The sequence below is a fragment of the Rhinatrema bivittatum genome, chromosome 9 (genome assembly GCF_901001135.1).
Source record: "Rhinatrema bivittatum chromosome 9, aRhiBiv1.1, whole genome shotgun sequence".
Classification (NCBI taxonomy): domain Eukaryota; kingdom Metazoa; phylum Chordata; class Amphibia; order Gymnophiona; family Rhinatrematidae; genus Rhinatrema; species Rhinatrema bivittatum.
In genome coordinates this window covers 2067514-2084505 of record NC_042623.1, presented here as the reverse complement: position 1 = coordinate 2084505, position 16992 = coordinate 2067514, and the positions used below count along the sequence as shown (strand labels likewise).

The 16992-nt window shown below is 43.9% G+C and overlaps 1 protein-coding gene across 9 annotated transcripts in view; it reads left to right on the top strand.

The window, feature by feature from the left end:
- The window catches only part of CACNA2D1 (calcium voltage-gated channel auxiliary subunit alpha2delta 1), a 1026983-nt gene that overhangs the window by 1001323 nt on the left and 8668 nt on the right, over positions 1-16992 (top strand). The gene's annotated exons all lie outside the window — the stretch shown is intronic.

The following is a 16992-nucleotide window of genomic DNA, read 5'->3' as shown; positions in this document are numbered from 1 at the left end:
TGTAGTTATGGCAGTTAGTGTAACTGGGTTTAAAAAAAGTTTGGATAATTTCCTAGAGGAAAAATTGAGAAACTGCTATCAGTAAGGAATTGTAGTTTGAGATCTATTTAATGTTTGGGTAATTGCCAGGTACTTGAGATTTGGATTGGCCACTGTTGGAAACAGGATGCTGGGCTTGATGGACCCTTGTTTGACCCAGTAAGGCATATCTTATGTTCTTATGTTCTTATGAGCCTTATCCAGTAAGTGAACCAGATAAGTTAGACATGGCCCTTAGTAGATCTAAAGTTATCTGGATAAGTTTATTTGGCGAACTTTAATACTTATCTGGAAATATCTTGTGTAAGTTAGCCAGGTACATCTCACCAGCTAACTTACATGGCTGGATATATTTTAATATTGGCTCCTTTGTAAATAAGCCCTTTAGAGTGTGAACCCTTTGTGGATGGGGAAATACTTAGAGTTCCTGAATATAATCTACCTTGAAGTGCCTGGAAAGCAGACTATAAATGAAATAAAAAAATAAAATAAGCCGTCCATCTTAAATGGTTAGTTTTGAATATTCCCCTTTCTTATCACTACAATTTAGCTGAATAACAAAGGAGCATGATGGGAGTGTTCAAAGCAAGGCTGAGTTTGGTGAATAACTTATCCAGGTAACTCTGATATTTGGAGTTAGACAAACAACTTATTTGGTTAACTCTAGACATATCTGAGAGTGGGTCTAACGTTGTCTAGGAACAGGATCCCAGATATCCTTAATTTTAACCAGATGTGTATATATATATATATATATATATATGATGTATATATAAGATGTAAGACTGAAAAAATAGAGATCACAAGAGCCAGCGGTGCATGTAGAAAGCATGAGTGATGCCCTGATAGTCTTCCTCAGGGTCCACCATCTACCTCAATTCCAGGGTCATCATCAACCTCTAAGAATGTAGATTAGGGATCACAGAAGAAATTCCTGATCTGAAGCACTTTAAAGTGAGGGAAGATGTGCATTTTGCTCAGTGTATTCACTGCAGGGAGGATATCAATTGAGGAAGCAAGTGGGGCTTCTCACGAAAACTGGTATGCAGCATCACCTACAGATACAGCACCCACTAGCATTGGCATTAGGGGAGGGTGGCAGTACTAGCCTGAGGGCCCCTTCTGTCACTGCAAATAAAAGCCAGAGGAGAGAGGTTGAAAAAGAAAAGACTTTTCCTCAAACTGATCACCAGTCAGGTGTCAGGCCAGCAGTCCCCAGCCATGCATTGGAAGTGGCAATCCACCACTGAGGAAATGAGGTGATTTTCTGTAGCACTGTCCTGGGGCAAGAGGCAAGCACAAGCAGCATCTGAAATACTAACATAGAGCATTGTGGAATAGAGCATTGTGGAAATGATTTTCCTGGATGACCAACTCTTTCAGGTAGTGGAGAACATGGACTTTAAGCTTCTGCTACATATTTTAGCCCCCCATTACAATGTGCCCTCCGGGACTACATTTAGCAGCTAGATTATCCTAACCCTTACAACCGATGCCACAGTCACAACAGGTTAATTCAGAAGGGTATACCATGCATTTCAACAGCAATATATGGATGAGAATGAATCCTATGTACGCTTACATATCCACTGACAGCAAACTAGTGGGACCTGACTGAGGAAGGGGGAGGCAGAAGCTCTAGCAGGGACAGACCATCAGGGTACAGACGAGCTGTGCTGTACACCCAGTTGATGCTAGCTCCATACCTTATAGAATATCATATCAGCCCTAAGAAATACCAGAGAGGCAAAAGTATTCAGGCATGTTTCTTTGTGAGAGACTGTGGTACAAATATAATGAAAGCAATAACATTTAGGGTCTTTCAGAGTATCTATTGCTTTGCACTCATACTGCACCTAGCAGTGAGGGATACTAAATTTACTCATGATCCCAGTGTCTACAGCAAAAAGGACACACATTCTTTCTGACACTCTCTGTCACTTACTCAGTATGGAAATGTATCTAACATTCAATGAAGTGTTGCTATGATATCATATCCTGTTGATGTCAAATGTACTTGGTGCCCTGAATGGTGGTGATTATATCATAGAACACACAAACACAGATATGTAAAAGCAAATACTCAGTTAGTAAATATGGTAAATATATGGTAAAATTATGGAAAGATAAATATCTTACATAATTACAGCAATATTAAATAAAGCAGTAAAAAGCAAATGGTGTTACAATAATAAAAGGATTTTGTACAAGAAGATAAAGAAGATACCTCCCTCACAGTTCTTCTGTTGTGAGTCAACATATATATGAAAAATCAAGGGACACACAGGCTCATAGACCCCACAAAATGGCTGACAGTGCTCTTCTGTGGATCATCTAAAGAATATTGTCAATCGCTAGTTTCTTATACTCTCATTTTCTGACTTTAATCCAGGTTTGGCAAAGCTGGTTATTCTAATTAAAACTCAGTTTCAACAACATTTATGGTTTGGCTATGAACATAACATAAGAACATAAGATATGCCATACTGGGTCAGACCAAGGGTCCATCAAGCCCAGTATTCAACAGTGGCCAATCCAAATCACAAGAACCTGGCAAGTACCCAAACATTAGATAAATCACAAGCTTACCATAATAGCAGTTTATGTATTTTCCTCTAAAAATGTATCCAAACCTTTTTTTAAACCCAGTTACACTAACTGCAGTAACCACATCCTCTGCCAATGAAGTCTAGGGTTTAACTAGCGCTGAGTGAAAAATAATTTTCTTCAATTTGTTTTATGGCTTCTTAGAGACATCCTGTGCCTGACTGTAAGCACTGACCTTATCAGTTAGACAAACATATGTCTCTTGTTCTTATCTGAGCTAGTAATTACTAGGGAGACTAGAGAAGAAATGTATAGTTTTAAAAATGTCTTAGCAATCCTTGTGCTAAGCTGTGCACTATATAGTGAGCCATATTTATTCATTTATTAATTGATTGGTGATTGTTTTGTTCCACTATTATTTCCCACCTGCACCTACAAAGTCTTCTCATCCACTTTTTAACTCCTTATGTCTTCCAACAGTTCCACACATCCACACCTCTTTGTAAAGAAATATTTCCTTAGTCTATCCCCTTTCAAGCTCATCTCATGACCCCTCTTTCTAGAACGTCCTTTCCATTGAAAAAGGCTCATCTCCTATGCATGGAAATGTTTGATATATTTGAATGTCTTTATCATATTTTCTCTCTCACCTTTCCTCTAGAGCAGGGGTGGGCAATTCTGGTCCTCGAGGGCTGCAAACTAGTCGGGTTTTCAGGATATCCTTAATGAATATGCATGAGAGAGACCTGCATACACACTGCCTCAGTTGTATGCAAATCTATTTCATGCATATTCATGAGGGGTATCCTGAAAACCCGACTGGTTTGCAGCCCTCGAGGACCGGACTTGCCCACCCCTGCTCTAGAGTATACATGTTTAGATCTTTAAGGGCCTCATTTTCTAAAGAATCGCAGGCCCGCGATACTTTAGAAAAATCGTGCTAATGGGGGGGTGGGGAGTCAAAACGGGGGGGGGGGGGCGGTCTTGCGCTAGCCAGCAGCGATCGCATCGCTGCGGTGCGATCACTGCCGGTTTTGCACCCAATAGCACCACCGTGAAAGGTGGCGCTATTGGGCGCGAAATAGAACGCGAAAAGGCCCTTACCTTTTCGCCGTCCGCACCTTCTTTGCAGAGTCGGCCCCAGTGACGCCCCGACTCCTCCTCTTCCGGGGCCGACTCAGCCCCCATATCGCTAGTGCACGCTTGCGCTGATAACGCAATACTGCGCTGCTAGCGCAAGCGTTGGAAAATGAGGCCCTAAGTCTATCCCCATATGCATTAGAACAAAGACCACTGACCATTTTAGTAACCACAGCTGAATCAACTCCATCCTATTTATATCTTTTTGAAGGTGTGGTCTCCAGAGTTGTGCACAGTATTCCAAGTGAGGTCGTACCAGGGACCTTTATAGGGGCAATATTACCTAATGTATTCAAGTGAGCAACTACAACAACACTTTTGGTGCCACAATGATATAGTTTTGATACATTTGCATATTTCATCCTTCTGATGATGTCTATCTATCAATTTCATTAGAAATTATTAGAAAATCCAAATTTTGGAGCCCAAAATACACTACAGTGCTTTCCCCATTGACTTTCATGGTAAACAAATGAATAAAATGAACAATTTTTTTTCCATTTGAAATTAATGAACCAAACAAAGGTACCCTACAAAATGATTGATCAAACCAAAACTAACTTTTTTCCTCTGCACATCCCTAGCAAGCATACTATTAAATGTCATTAAAAGTAAGAGGGTGTATGCTACAAGATATAAAATTAGAAGCATGCTAAGAGCTTATCCTCCTCAGATCAGGCAATTTACACACACTTCTACGCATGATCTTATTCAAAAGGCCGAGAAGCGATTTTAATGTATGTGTGCAGGTTAAAACCTACAAACCTTTCTTTATACAAAATATGTCAGTAGTGCTCTGGATATTGATTCAGAGGAACTTTACAGTTACTCAATTCTGAGTTATGCCTTCACTGTGGGCCTGATTTTGAGAAGCATTTGCTTCTCAAATCACTCTGGAACTCCATCCCCACGAACCTTCGCCAGGAGCCTTGCCTGCCAACCTTCCGAAAAAGATTGAAAACTTGGCTTTTCAAACAAGCCTTCCTTGACCACACCTGAATCACAACCTATACACTCAAAGAATGTAGCCACTCCGGTTCTGTAAATAATTATTAATTTATGATGTTAACCTTCTTCTGCTTTTTCTCTCGTGTCCCAGTTCCATTACCCCTGTTCCATTGTAACTGCAACTCCTCTGCACTAGATTCAGTTTTGTATTTTTTGCACACCTTGTTCGAATGTAAACCGGCATGATGTGATTTTATCATGTTTGCCGGTATATAAAAAACCTAAATAAATAAATAAAGAGTAAAACAGGGTTTTCAACGAGTAAATGTACTTCACCCAGTGGCGTTTGAAAATTGTACAATAGTAGTTAAATGTATGCATACAACTCCTTTTGAAAATTACTCCCTAAATCCAAACCAGGCATTTTAAGTTAGTGTTTTAAATTCCCACTAATAAGTATTGTGGAATCTGTCCTGTGTGTATGATGACTGTCAATTCCTAATGTTTATAAATGTGTGGATGACTTCCTTTCATATAACAAGTTTGCAGACTCGGAACTTTATTTTTCTAGCATTTGCTTTTAGTTCATTGTTGTGCTTTACATCAATATCTTATACATTTTTCCTTCCAACACTTACATGTGGATATTTTCAATGGATTAGTCAGTTGAAAATGTCTCAGGCAATTTGTAGAAATAAATATTCTAATCCAGTTAATGTTCTAGAGGACTTGATTTACCCAAATTTTGGACTTAGATTTTGGCAAATAAAAATATAAAAATATTGTATTAGAAAAATGACTTGACTTCTGCTTGTCACATGGATAAAGATGATATAAATGTAGACTGCTCCCAACCATGTGCTTGAAATCTCCTTCTATAATATAGGAGCTTCTGATATTAAGCATTTATACATTGTAAATTTGGGTTTTTATTCTCCAGCTATTTGAGGGTTCTTTGTGGGTATCAACATTTATTTATTTATTTATTTATTTATTTATTTATTTATATCTTTTATTTTGCACTTAGAATGCACTGCTATGCTAAGTGGATTACAATATGAAAGTTAAAGTACAAAAATAAAACACCATATTTAAAAAATAAGCTCTGATAACTTATATCCCAGTTATCTAAACCATCATGAACATCTCCTGAAACAAAAGAGATTTCAGTTGTTTATGAAACTGACTCAAATCTCCCAATGCATGTAAAAATTGGGGTTTATAAGTGCTTTTGTGAAGTAGGTACAATCTGTTTATTTATTTGAACTATTTATATGCCACAACGTAAGAACATAAGAAATTTCCATGCTGGGTCAGACCAAGGGTCCATCAAGCCCAGCATCCTGTTTCCAACAGTGGCCAATCCAGGCCACAAGAACCTGGCAATTACCCAAATACTAAGAAGATCCCATGCTACTGATGCAATTAATAGCAGAGGCCATTCCCTAAGTAAAGTTGATTAATAGCCATTAATGGACTTCTCCTCCAAGAACTTATCCAAACCTTTTTTGATCCCAGCTACACCAACTGCACTAACCTTATCCCCTGGCAACAAATTCCAGAGCTTTATTGTGCGTTGAGTGAAAAATAATTTTCTCCGATTAGTCTTAAATGTGCTACTTGCTAACTTCATGGAATGCCCTCTAGTCCTTCTATTATTGGAAAGTGTAAATAACCGATTCACATCTACCCGTTCTAGACCTCTCATGATCTTAAAGACCTCTATCATATCCCCCCTCAGTCGTCTCTTCTCCAAGCTGAACAGCCCTAACCTCTTCAGCCTTTCCTCATAGGGGAGCTGTTCCATCCCCTTTATCATTTTGGTTGCCCTTCTCTGTATCCTTAGTTCTGGGCAGCTTACAGATAAAACATTCATATGTTCACAAAACAACACATAACGTAACAATCCTCTATCACAATAAATCACCTTTTGCAATCATACGGCCTGAAGATAACCATGGAACTCAAAATAATTGGTAACGGACTAAACAAGAAAGTGTTTTGTAAAAGATTTTGTACATGACTCCTGCCTGGGAGGGAATGCTACATAGCTATTCTTGGCAAGTCTGATTACTTTCACAGAAGGGACTTCAAGAAGGCATTTACCATTCCATTATTACCTATTCGCTCAGACTTTGCCTTAATCATAGTAATTAATATCCCTACCTCATAAGGGCAATTCTTCAACGCTATAAGCACATTGACTGGCATATATGTTATATATATTTAAACCCCTGCTTCTTTTCTCTGATCCAAGTTATATTACTCCCTTGTTTTATTGTAACTGCATTCCTTAGCCTTCTCTTGTTTAACGTTTTTTACTACTATTACTATTATTTTATTATTATTATTACTTAGATCAATGTTATTTATTGCCTTTTGTTCCCTATCTACTTGTTAATTGTAAACCGACATGATGCGATATTTATCGCGAATGCCGGTATAGAAAAACTTAAAATAAATAAATAAATAATAGACTGTAGCGTTATTGTAGGTATGTAGGGTTCATACAAAATAATGCATCACTGCTAATAGTTGTTTATCTAATAAACAACTATTTTCTTTCACTTCAGAGGGATGGGACAGCTATTTTATTGAGGATTATCAGTTTAGAAACTTAGGGTAACGTTCATAGCAGCTTGCAGGTGCAGATGTGTGCTCGTTTGTTGTCACGCGCCCAGGACCTCGGCAGTTTTATAACATTTGCCAGTACATGTGCACGTTACACACTAACCTGTCTGTGTGCACATGAGCACTGAATTTTAAGTGGGCAGATGATTGTGCACACAAATGCCGCTTCTACCGCATAAGTGGGGAGATTTTACAAGGCGCCAATGCCATTGGCCATTTTACCAGTTCATTTCCAGTTTGCCCAGTTAAGGGATCAGACTTCCAAACCCCACTAGTTTAATAGCCTCCCTTCCTCCTGTTAGCCCTGACCTTTAAACCCCGCTGATCTGCCTAGATTTTTGTGATTTATCACTTACAAGTCATGCATAGAAGTAAAGTAATTACGCACAAATTTCAGGTGTAAATCCTGCGGTGCCCATGCCCTGCCCTGACGACACCCACACCCCACCCTTGAATTTGTGGCATTTACGTGTGCATCCAGGTGGATTGTAAAATCCACTCAGCACACACCGGCCCGTTATATTCACACATCCCCTAATTGATGCGTGTATGGGACTTTTATAATTCACCATTAAAATCAGAAGCCCTAAACCTAGGGCCCTTTATGTTTATTCAGGACCTCAAGTCTGGTAATAAGAAATGTAAGCAGGAATGCATCCGAGCTGTACGAAGCTAGAAAAATAAGAAGGGAAATAAAGAGGGCGAGCCCACTCCCAGAGAAGAGACGATACGTAAGCAACGCCGAGGCCACGTCTGCAATACAAATGGATGACAGTGAAACAGAACTGGACCCCAACGGGTAGAATTTTAGAAACCTGCACACGTGGCCGGGCCTTGCACGTTGGGTGAATCTTCAAAGGGGCCCGGCCGCGTGCGTAAACCCCGGTACACAGATAAGTGCTGGGCCTCTTCAAAGGGGCAGGCCGGGGGGGGTGGGGAAGAGGGCGGGCACCATTGATCGTTCTCCTGAAGACTTGTGCGCCGGCAGCCGCTGGCGCGCGCAACTTACTGCAGCCTGGGGACCTGGAGTAAGTCATAAAGCAAAGAGAAAACCCCAAAGGGAGGGTTTAGTGAGTGGGGAGGAGAGGGGAAGAGGGAAGGAATTTGGGTAGGGGGGAAGGCTCGAATGTGTCGCCGCGCGGAAATTGCGAAAGTCCCCCCACTTGTGCGCACTGCCCACGGACTTCATAACATCCATGCACACGTTTGAAAATCTACCCCAAGAGCTTAATATTAAAAGAATCACATTTCTGCATTCAGAAACCAAAGCATTTTCAACAAGGAACACCAATAGCGTTTGCAAAGCAGACACAACTGTTTTGGACTCTCGGCAGGCGAGAGTAAAGATGTGGTCACAGATGGGGGGGTCTGTGCACTAAAACAAATACAATTTTGTTAGCATTGTAAATTGCACATTAAACTATCATTTAATGTGATTCACTGAAACATTTCACATACTCACTAAAATATAGCCTCCGAAGCATGCATAGACCTTCAATGTGCATAATAATATATAATGTATTATATATTATTGTTCAATGTTCTTTGTAAAAAAACCCCGGTCTGACCTCCCAGACCAGGGCAATCTTTTCGTTTCATGTAAACCGGACTGATTTGTATTGTATACAGGAATTCCGGTATATAAAAATTAAAAATAAATAAATAAAATAAATAAATAATAGGCCAGACTATGTACGTTTTCCTTGCTGTATTCACTTAGGGGTCAATTTTCAAAACTGCATGCACGTGTCAATGTGTGCGCACCAGATTTTAACATCTGCACACATATGTGTGCGCGGGCCGTGATTCACTTGTGTGGGGGTGGTGGAATTTTCAGATTACACGTGGGGATGCGATTGGCCTTTTTTCCAGCAGACTGGAAGGGAACTTCTCTATCCCCTTGCTTAACCTTCCTTCCCTTTTCCCCTTTCCCCTCTCCCCTCTCCATCCCAACCCCTAACCCCCTACCTAGCTTCCCCGAGAGAGCAGCTAATGGCTGCTAATGGCTGCTGTCCCTGCCGGCCTCCGACCTGACCCGCCCCTCCCCACCCAGACCACACACCCCAGCCCGCCCCTGGCACTTCTGCACATAACAGGAGCTACGAGCATGACCGGGGCCATTTTAAAATGCGCGCAGCACACCCAAGGCCTGGCCACACGCGAAACCTGTTTTTTTACGCATGTAGCATTTCCTTGTAGCATTTAGATGCTACACAAATTAGTAAGAATATAATAAACTGGACATGCAGAATCCTCTTTTCCTCATGACTCAGTGCCCCTGAATAAAATTAAGCCTGCTCATGGGGCTCATTGTCAGTACTGAGGGCCGGAGAGCATCTGGACCCCAGGAATGGAGGTGAAAGAAAAACTTCCAGAAGAGCAAAGCCACTCAGCTCAGATGTATACAAAGGAGGTGGAGGAAGAGGAAGTGGAGGAAGAGGAGATGGAGGAAGAGGAAGTGGAGGAAGAGGAGGTGGAGGAAGAGGAGATGGAGGAAGAGGAAGTGGAGGAAGAAGAAGTGGAGGAAGAGGAGATGGAGGAAGAGGAGGTGGAGGAAGAGGAGATGGAGGAAGAGGAAGTGGAGGAAGAGGAGGTGGAGGAAGAAGAGGTGGAGGAAGAGGAAGTGGAGGAAGAGGAGGTGGAGGAAGAAGAGGAAGAGGAGGTGGAGGAAGAGAAAGTGGCTGGAGGCAGGTGTTAGACCGCAGTAAGCATGGCCTACATAATGGGGCGGATTTTCAGACTCCGCGAATAGGCCTACTTTTGTTTGCGCTCCAGGCGCAAACAAAAGTACGCGGGATTTTAGCAGATACGCGCGGAGCCGCGCGTATCTGCTAAAAACCTGGATCGTCGCGCGCAAGGCTATGGATTTTGTATAGCCGGCGCGCGCCGAGCCGCGCAGCCTACCCCCGTTCCCTCCGAGGCCGCTCCGAAATCGGAGCGGCCTCGGAGGGAACTTCCTTTTGCCCTCCCCTCACCTTCCCCTCCCTTCCCCTACCTAACCCACCCACCTGGCCCTGTCTAAGCCCCCCCCTTACCTTTGTCGGGGGATTTACGCCTCCCAGAGGGAGGCGTAAATCCCCGTGTGTCAGCGGGCCTCCTGCGCGCCGGGATGCGACCTGGGGGCGGGTCCGGAGGGCACGGCCACGCCCCCGGGCCGCCCTGGGCCGTAGCCATGCCCCTGGGCCCGCCCCCGGAACGCTCCCGACACGCCCCGAAAACGCCGCGCGGTTCGGGCCCGCCCCCCGACACGCCCCCTCCGAAAACCCCGGGACTTACGCGAGTCCCGGGGCTCTGCGCACGCCAGTAGGCCTATGTAAAATAGGCCTACTGGCGTGCAGGGCCCTGCTCGCCTAAATCCGCCCGGTTTTGGGCGGATTTAGGCGAGCAGAGCTCTGAAAATCCGCCCCAATGCGTGGGGATCATATCATGATATTTGCTAAAACCTAATTTGCTTATGGGCTTTCTTCATTTACATGTTACTGTATGCATGCTAACATCTTTCAAGCCCGAGTCAGTGTGCATGCTACAGTCTTCAAGGGCACTTTTAAGATGGAAAGTCTGCAAGTACCTTTTCCTCTTAGACTTTACGCCAATTTGCCTAAGAAGAAGCGTTTGTGCTACGTGTGCCAGTATGATAAATGTGTGTGTGTGTGGGGTAAGAATAGGGCTAGGGGGTGGGAAGGTTAGGGGAAGGGGTGGGAAGGATAGAGTAGGGGGAAGGGAACGGGCGAAGGCCGCAGGCGTCGGCACACGCATGTTATAAAATCGGGCATCCATGTGCGTACGCCGGGTGGTGTGCACTCATGTACGCCCCCGCGCTTCTTTTAAAATCTACCCCAGAATGAGCAAGGTGTGAGTTTCTAAAGGATTCAGAAAAACGTAGCTGATGTGTGCAGGTAATCCAAGGGCTTTAGTCAAATCCTTGGATCAAAGTTTATACAATCAATGTACTCATAAACCCCGTAATTTCCTCCATCAAAAGAACTATTTATCATTTCTATCATTAGCCCACGTTTTTCTCGCCTCTCTAGCAGCTTCTGTGCCCCATGTCCTTTACATGCTTTGGCCTATTCTTTTGTACTCTTACTATTTCAGCTTTATCCTTTGCATATCTGGGAGACTAAAATGAAATCCAAAATTCAAATACAGTATCAGCTCCTTTTCCCTACGACTATGCACCCTTTCCAGGCTCCTTCACCAACAATTTTCTCTTGCCTTATGCTGTCTCTCTGTGCAGTGCCGTTTGAATTTATTTTCTGTCTAGATGTGCAGGTCTTTTTTTCCTGACTCAGAGGTTAAAGATTAAGGGGGAAAACAACATTTCAAGAACATTTTTCCCCTATTAATCATTCTGCAGCCTCCAGCACAAGACCTTGACCACCATTCCCCTTGTTTATCTTTAGTCAAAACGCTCCTTGTATGCACTGTCGCTCCAGGGCTTTTTCTATAGACCTGAGAAATGAGGAAAAAATATACTAATTTCTAAATTCCACCTTCTCCCTTTCAAATCATTTCATCCTATTAGGAGAATAGGAGAATTCGGTCACACTTCCTCTAGGCCTGCAACCGTTCAGAAGGAAATTTTACCCATTTTAACTGGCTCCCTCCCTCCTAGCAGCTAAGATTACACACAATGCCCCCCCAGATGTAGATTTTTAAGAGGAGGTATTTCTAGCATGTATCATTTGGGGATACAAATAATGCACATAAAGGCAAATATTGAAAGCCCTGCTCGTGCCAGGCCAGTGCTCACCGAGCAGATTCTAAAAGGCCCCTGAGGACGCGTCTCTCCCGCTACGCGCACAAGGAAAACGTTTCCAAAAAGGGGTGAAGCATGGGCACGGTCTGGGTGGGCTGTGGGTGTATCGTGGCCTGGCCAAGAAATGTGTGTATAAATACTAGGGATGTGCATTTGTTTGCGACGAAATAGGAAATATAGACGATATTTACTATTTCGTCATGGTTCGGGGGTCCCCGAAAATGATAGGAAAACCACATGAAATTTTGTGTGGTTTTCTTATCGGGTTTTTTTTGGCGGGGGGGGGGAGAAAGGGCACATTAAAAAAAAAAAAGCAAACCCCCAAACCCACCCCAACTCTTCAGATTTAATTAATTGCATTCTCCTACCCTCCCGACCCCCCAAAAACTTGCCTAAAGTCCCTGCTGGTCCAGCGAGGGTCCCAGGAGGAATCTCCTCCTCTCGGGCCGTTGGCTGCCACTAATCAAAATGGCGCCGATGGCCTTTTGCCCTTACCATGTGGCAAGGGCTATCAGTGCCATTGGCTGGCCCCTGTCACATGATAGGAGCAATGGATGGCCCGTGCCATTTTTTAAGATGTCGGGGTCCCCTGCTGTGAACATTTACTTCTGCTATGGATGGTTTTAAGGGTTAGAGCTAACAGTGGGAAAGTGAGGGGTTTGCAAGTCCCATCCTTAAACTGGATGAACTGCGCATGAATGGGTAAAATGGCAAATAGCCTCGGGGCAGATCTTAAAACCTGCGTGCGGGCATAGATTTGTTAGTGCAACCCGGTGCAAACAAATCTATGCCCGATTTTATAACGCGCACGCATGTTATAAAATCCAGGGTGGGCGCGCGCAAGGGGGTGCACAATTGTGCAACTTGTGCACGTCAAGCCGCGCAGCCTTACTCCGTTCCCTCTGCCTCCCCCCACCTTCCCCTCCCTTCCCCTACCTAACCCGCCCCCCAGCCCTACCTGAACCCCCCTTACCTTTGTTGGAGAAGTTGCGCCTGCCTCCTGGTAGGCGTAGCTTACGCGCGCCTGCCAACGGCCGGCCCGCGATCCCGGGCACAGCGGCAAATGGCCGCTGTGCCTGGAGGCTCCGGCCACACCCCTGCCATACCCTCGGACCGCCCAGGACCGCCCACACCCCGCCTCTTTTTGCAAGCCCTGGGACATACGCGCATCCCGGGGCTTGTGCACACTGCCAAGCCTATGCAAGATAGGCTCAGCGCGTGCAGGGGCAGGTTTTCAGGGTTACACATGTATGTTACGCGTGTAACCCTTTGAAAATCTGCCTCTCAGTGTGCATCCCTTGTAAAATTCCCCCACTTATGCAGTAGACGGCGACACAGGATGTGCGTACACATGCGCACATCCATTTAAAATTGCATGCACATGTATGCATGTCCATCCTATTTGATAACATAGAAACATATAGAAACATAGAAATGACGGCAGAAGAAGACCAAACGGCCCATCCAGTCTGCCCAGCAAGCTTCACACTTTTTTTTCTCATACTTATCTGATACTCTTGGCTCTTAGTAACCTTTTGGTTCTATTTCCCTTCCACCCCCACCATTAATGTAGAGAGCAGTGTTGGAACTGCATCTAAGTGAAATATCTAGCTTGATTAGTTAGGGGTAGTAACCGCCGCAATAAGCAAGCTACACCCATGCTTATTTGTTTTACCCAGACTATGTAATTCAGTCCTTGTTGGTTGTTGTCTTTATATAGATCCACTTTTCTTCATTTCCCCTGCCATTGAAGCAGAGAGCTATGCTGGATATGTGTGAAGTATCAGTCTTTCTCCCCTGCCATTGAAGCAGAGAGCTATGCTGGATATGCGTGAAGTATCGGTCTTTCTCCCCTGCCATTGAAGCAGAGAGCTATGCTGGATATGCGTGAAGTATCGGTCTTTCTCCCCTGCCATTGAAGCAGAGAGCTATGCTGGATATGTGTGAAGTATCGGTCTTTCTCCCCTGCCATTGAAGCAGAGAGCTATGCTGGATATGCATTGAAAGTGAAGTATCAGGCTTATTTGGTTTGGGGTAGTAACCGCCGTAACAAGCCAGCTACTCCCCGCTTTTTTGTGAATGCAAATCCTTTTTTCCACATTTCCTCTTGCCGTTGAAGCTTAGAGTAATGTTGGAGTCGCATTAACCGTGTGTATGTTTATTGAATAAGGATATTATCTCCAGGTAGTAGCCGTCGTTCCCGCGAGCCACCCACTCTTCATTCATGTCCTCTAGACTTTATGGATCCACAGTATTTATCCCACGTCCCTTTGAAGACCTACACAGTTCTGGTCTTCACCACTTCCTCTGGAAGGGCATTCCAGGCATCCACCACCCTTTCCGTGAAGAAATACTTCCTGACATTGGTTCTCAGTCTTCCTCCCTGGAGCTTCAAATCGTGACCTCTGGTTCTGTTGATTTTTTTCCGATGGAAAAGGTTTGTCATTGTCTTTGGATTATTAAACCCTTTCAAGTATCTGAAAGTCTGTATCATATCACCTCTGCTCCTCCTTTCCTCCAGGGTGTACATATTTAGATTCTTTAATCTCTCCTCATAAGTCATTTAATGAAGACCCTCCACCTTTTTGGTCGCCCTTCTCTGGACCGCCTCCATCTTGTCTTTGTCTCTTTGGAGATATGGTCTCCAGAGCTGAACACAGTACTCCAGGTGAGGCCTCACCAAGGACCTGTACAAGGGGATAATCACTTCCCTTTTCTTACTTGATATTCCTCTCTCTATGCAGCCCAGCATTCTTCTGGCTTTAGCTATCGCCTTGTCACATTGTTTCGCCGACTTCAGATCATTAGACACTATCACCCCAAGGTCTCTCTCCTGCTCCGTGCACATCAGCCTTTCTCCCCCCATTGAATACAGTTCATTCGGATTTCCATTCCCCATATGCATGACTCTGCACTTCTTGGCATTGAATCTCAGGTGCCATATCTTCGACCACTCTTCCAGCTTCCTTAAATCCCATCTCATTCTCTCCACTCCTTCTGGCGTGTCCACTCTGTTGCAGATCTTAGTGTCATCCGCAAAAAGACAAACCTTACCTTCCATCCAGTCCGCAATGTCGCTCACAAAGATATTGAACAGGACCGGTCCCAACACCGATCCCTGCGGTACACCGCTTAAAACCGTTCTCTCTTCAGAGAGAGTTCCATTTACCATCACACATTGTCTTCTGTCTGTCAACCAGTTTGCAATCCAGGCCACCACCTCGGCACTCACTCCTAAGCTTCTCAATTTATTCACCAGTCTCCTATGTGGGATCGTATCAAAAGCTTTGCTGAAATCCAAGTAGATGACATCGAGTGTTCTTCCTTGATCCAATTCCTTGGTTACCCAGTCAAAAAAGTCAATCAGATTTGTCTGACAGGATCTTCCCCTGGTGAATCCATGCTGCCTCTGGTCCAGCAATTCTCCCGACTGTAGATAGTTCACTATTCTCTCTTTCAACAGTGACTCCATTACTTTTCCCACCACCGAAGTGAGGCTAACTGGTCTGTAGTTACCGGCCTCTTCTCTGTTCCCACTCTTGTGAAACGGTACCACCACCGCTCTTCTCTAATCACTCGACACCACTCCCGTTTCTAGGGATCTATTGAACAGGTCACACAGCGGACCCGCCAGCACATCTCTGAGCTCCCTCAGTGTCCTGGGATGAACCTCATCAGGCCCCATGGCTTTGTCCACTTTCAGTTTCCCCAGCTCTTCCCATACATTCTCTACTGTAAATGGAGTTACATCTACTCCACTCCCCTCCAGTTTCTTGTTAACTAGTGATGGTCCTTCTCCATGTGTACATATGTGTACATGCGTACATATATGCAATTGTTATAAAATGGATTTGTCTCTGGATGTGGGTTGACAAATGCATGCACATGTACTTCCCCGTACCTGTTTTAAAGTTACCGTCATGGATTGTACTTTTTATATTCTATGAAAAAAGTGCCCACAGAAAAAGCAGGTGTAAGTTTAAAAACAAAGGAAAGCATGAGCATGCATACTTGGAGCCCAGTTCTCAAACTTGTCCATGATATGTCATTTGCGTGCATAACTGGACAGGAGGAGATTAATGCTAGGATTTTCTAAACTCTCAAACCTATCTGTGGTACAGCATTTACGTGCACAAGACGAAGGAAGGAGATTTATGCTAGGGTTTTTTAAACTCCCAGGGAGTTTATAAAACGTGCATCCTTATGCTCTGTGTATACACATGTATTTTTCAGTATGCCTGCAGATTTCCAATGCAAGAAAGTGCAGACTTTTCTACTGAACGTACTCTCATAGTAAAAGACAGCAGATCAAGAGCAAATGACCCATCCAGCCTGCCCAGCAGCATTTACTCAAAGTAGATCAAAATCCCACATGCAACGCCCCCAGTCCCATTGTGCCCTCCTTAGGATTACAGCTGCCACTCCTTGCAGGATTCCCCATGCCCTCCAGGAAGCACAATGCGACCATATCATTGCTGCACCTGGCTGCAACCGTCGCTTAGTGAAGGCTGCAAAGTGCATAGTTCCCTCATTACCATAGGGATCCTCTATGTTTATACCACGTTTTTATCCTTTGTGTTTAACTATTTTGTAAACATACACATGTATATTTTAGGCACATACAAATATAACATGTATGCCTAATAAGCCATGTTTTTATGCAGAGGTAAGTATTGAATAAAGTATACATGTAAACCATTTAAAAAATACTTGCATGCATATTGGAATCATCATTTCACCAGTATCTCCACCAGTTCCAGTCCTTCTCCACTTCCCCTTGACTATCTATCACTTCACCCTGAACCCCTATTAGTTCACCCAGACTTCAAACCCAAAAACTGCAGACAGCAGACAAGTCCAATTGGGTCACTGGCTATGGGGGGAGAGGACACAATAAGAATGGGATTGGTCACTGGCTATGGAGGGAG